The 4,043-nt window shown below is 44.4% G+C and overlaps 1 long non-coding RNA gene across 1 annotated transcript; it reads right to left on the bottom strand.

Annotated features, from left to right (window-relative positions):
- Nucleotides 1-547: 547 nt before the first annotated feature.
- LOC144111463 (uncharacterized) lies at nucleotides 548-1,983 on the bottom strand. The gene is made up of 3 exons (XR_013310052.1): nucleotides 1,950-1,983; nucleotides 1,445-1,477; nucleotides 548-631 (listed from the first exon to the last, which is right to left on the bottom strand). It is a non-coding gene; the product is annotated as an uncharacterized LOC144111463 (long non-coding RNA).
- Nucleotides 1,984-4,043: the final 2,060 nt, after the last annotated feature.

Genomic DNA, 4,043 nt, shown 5'->3' on the forward strand with positions numbered 1-4,043 from the left:
GCATGGTGAACCTGCTTTTATGCGCGGCACAAACGAGTGTAGCAAGTATTTCACCCACAGTGCTAGATCAAGGTACGTGACGTCACGGAGCGAGTGCGGAGGCCTGACGTTATTTACAAAGCTTTGGTTTGGTTTATGGGGCTTAACGTCCCAAAGCGACTCAGGCTATGAGGGACGCCGTAGTGAAAGGCTCCGGAAATTTCGACCAACTGGGGTTTTTTAACGTGCACTGACATCGCATGGTACACGACCCTCTAGAATTTCGCCTCCATCGAAATTCGACCACCGCGACCGGGATCGAACCCGCGTCTTTCGGGTCATCAGCCGAGCGACATAACCTCTGAGCCACCGCGGCGGCTCTAGGAAGCTTTGGTTTGAGCTCCTAATAAGAATTAATTTGTCTTTACGAAATTTCTCTGATGTCTGTATAGCTGTTGTAGCCATATGGGTGTGTTTGGGCAGATGAATTCACTAGCAACTCGGCGAAAGATACTTATTATGTTTTCTCTTCAGATACTACAAGCAGTGGGAAAATTCGTCTTAGAACTCTAACGTAATTGCAACAACCATTTCACATTCAAGCGTAACTCATTACCTTCCAAACTTGTGTCCTCCGAAGGGTGGTTTCCGGCTGGAAGCGAAAATATTCATGCATCATGGGGAATCGCAGTTATTCCCTAAATAGATGAAATCAACAAGCAGAGAAACCCTCAGGAGTAATTCGTTAACCGTGGCATGGTCCAGGAGGGTACGGTTTCTGTCGCTCTCGTAAGCACTGAGTTAATGACAGTTAGGCTTTCGTCGATCTTGAAGAGGAGCCTTGCACTAAATTGTCCGTTTCACTGTGGAGCTATATAGATATACTTTCCACAGTGTGCATCGGACACAATACAATGAACGTTTGGCATGCTGGCTAGCGGTAAATAAGAGTTCAACAGACTGATGTGCCTTTATATATGTCGCACGGCACATGTTTGAAACCTTGCAACACAACGGCAGGCATATCTTTATCTTCCTGTTATCTTCGCAATGATTGCTGTGCAAGGAAGTTTCTCAGGAAAAAAACGCAGGCGATTTGGCTGCCGAAACTTGACCGTTCGCTTGCTGTTCCACTGAAAATTATCTGCAGCTACACATGAACCTGCAACGGTACTTGCTCTCGAAGTTGTGCTATGTCGCTATGTGGCAAGCAATTGTATTATGCCCACAACTAGGATATCCCAACGAATGGTATGTCAGGAGCGATCGGCGAAGGGGGGTGGGGATAGAAGGAGGCAGCTGACTGCACAGCTATCCCTTTTTATTGTTTACACCGAGGAAAAGCGGACTATGTAAGTTTTCTTACAGTAACGCAATGTGGGCTACTTTTTGATCTGCTAGAAATGCTGCTGCCTGTGTTCGCAAAATTGCTCCATGCTGGTGTGGTCAAGAGAGCATAACGTACCTGATGACGATGTGCGAATGGCACTCGAGTTGACTGAAATCAAAGACCAGAAGAATATGTGGCAGAAATCGAAACGTATCAAGCGCTGTTTGAGCGATCTTCTCGTGTGGTCCGCAAACGTAATATCATACATGAAGCCAGCACATTCTTTGTAATTGTTTGCCTTTACTCGCAACTTTCATACAGAGCGTAAAATCTTCAGGCATTGGTAATAATTAATCGAAAAGTTAGGAAATTCGCCCCTGTATCCCCATTAGTATTACACTTTATCGCAATTTTTGTTTAAAAACGAGGGTTAAAACAGGAGATATATTACTTTACTGATAGGGAACACTGTTGCCAATTTTAAGACAGTCGTGGCAAGCTTTGTGAGATGCGATAGAATCTATTCACTGCACGCATTTGTAGACAATAGAGCACGCTATGGACTATCTACCGGAAATTAGCAGTTTACAAGTCTTGCCTGGTCGTACTCAGACACACAAAAACAGCATTGAGAGCTTACCAGAAGTCATCAGGGTTGTTTGACTTGACTCAGCTAAAGAATATTGAAGGAAAGGAAGAGAAACATTACCAAGAATTGAAGACAGTTTGCAAAAAGTCCCCGCGAAAACCAAGTGTACATGTGCTTCAATATACACAGTTCACCAAGTGGTAATTTAGCCGCTTTAGTGCGCTTGAGTCGTTTCAGAGCAAGGCATGACCTGAGCAAACTTTAAATTTTTTTCATTGTAAATTATAATACAGTTCAGACTGCGTGAAACTTTATGTTGTCAACAATGCAAAATATTTGTTCGCAAACGTGCTGACAAATCTAGCTAGGATCTTGCTGCTCCTAAATATCAAGATCGCTTGCTAGTCTGTAGAAGCGCGCGACAAGAAAATTTGCTTCGGGGTAGGCGTTATAAAAGCCTACATCTGGAAGCAGTACGAATGATCTCTTTCGCCAAGATGTATTTAGTACTCCGATAACAATGACGTATGTGACTAAGCTTTTTTGTTTACGCCTATTAAGAATACTGATCTTTACGATCATCATAGGTACGCGCTTTCATTGCATATATAGAGGTGGACATAACACAAGATTTTTTTGCGCAGCCATAACCCTTGTAAGTCTGTACGCTTTATTGACATCACCACTCGGCTGCTGTAAGCAAAATATTCCCCTCAGCATCAAAGACCACAACGGCCATCTCGATATCCGGTTCGTTATTGAAAGGAACGTGAACCGTAAATCGTTGAATACCGGAGCCTGCAGCGCTAAACTTCACACTGTGCGAGCTCATTAAAAGTCCGACATGATCTCGACTGACAAGACGCATAACGACTTAATACTGACATAGATTGTAATAAGTACAGGCTGCAGCATTGCCAGCCTATGGCCTAGCAGTTATCAACAGTACAAACACCTGCGTGCTTGCAATGCTATGCACCGTTAAGGCCGACCGTGGAAATGCATTCTCTAGGAAGATACGGCAATGGTGCACGTAATTTGTGCACACTTGGCGAAGGAACGAGAAAACCAAGCGAGACACTCACCCATCGCGGTGCGCTTAGTTGATTCTTCTTTTTTTTTCCAATACTTCACCTGCGTTGCACGCTCGTGTCTTTTTACTGAGCCGCGACAAATATTTATATTGATGGACTCAGTTTACAAGCAATCGCTTTTGGCTTAACCCATTTAACAAATGGCTGTACTGCAGTTCACTTTCACACGTAGGCTGATCATTTTACCGCGGTTCAGCCGGACATTTTGCCTTCAGTCGTCACTTTTATAGCACAGCAACTAATGCAAAGATTCGTGTGCCATCATCATCATCATCATCATCATCATCATCATCATCCTGATTACGCCCACTGCAGGGCAAAAGCCTTTTCCTTGTCTCTTCAATTAACCGTGTCCTTTGCCAGCTGTGGCCACCCTATCCTCGCAAACATTTTCATTTCACCCGCCCAGCTAACCTTGTGCCGCCCCCTGCTACGCTTGCCTCTTCTTGGAATCCAATTTTTTACACTTAAGGACCAGTGGTTATGTTGCCTTGTTAATTATTATTAATTATGATCTTGCCTAATTTAGTATGTCATGCTTGGCCAATGCAATATGCATCGCAATATTGCGTTCAAGTGTACCAGAACCGATATTACAAGGCTCTGACCTATATATCTGCTCAGGCTTCATTTCTGACGACATTTCACGCTTTGGAAGTGAGAAAACAAAAGTCAGGAGGTCGTGGTCAACTTGTAACAAAAAGTGAGCCTTAATTATGATAGACTATTCTTGGGTTGGCACTTTATCTCGTGAAGTGGCCGGCACTCGGTGACGCTAGGCGACTTCCAAAGCCAAGCCCGCCAGCTGTTTTTGCGCAGCTGACTAGGAGCTGGACAACGCGACCTCCTATCTCTCGAGGTCAGTGAGTAGGCACTCAGTGATTGAAAATGCTTATTATGAATTTTAGTTACGGCGACTGGTCGGAACCTTAGCCCAGGGATCCGATAGGTTCGGCTGCCGTCTTGACCCCACACACCAGCCGTAGTTGAATCCCGGGGTTCTTACGTTGTTCAATTTGTTACCCTGTCTAGTGCCGGATTTTTTTGGCAT

The sequence above is a fragment of the Amblyomma americanum genome, chromosome 11 (genome assembly GCF_052857255.1).
Source record: "Amblyomma americanum isolate KBUSLIRL-KWMA chromosome 11, ASM5285725v1, whole genome shotgun sequence".
Taxonomy (NCBI): domain Eukaryota; kingdom Metazoa; phylum Arthropoda; class Arachnida; order Ixodida; family Ixodidae; genus Amblyomma; species Amblyomma americanum.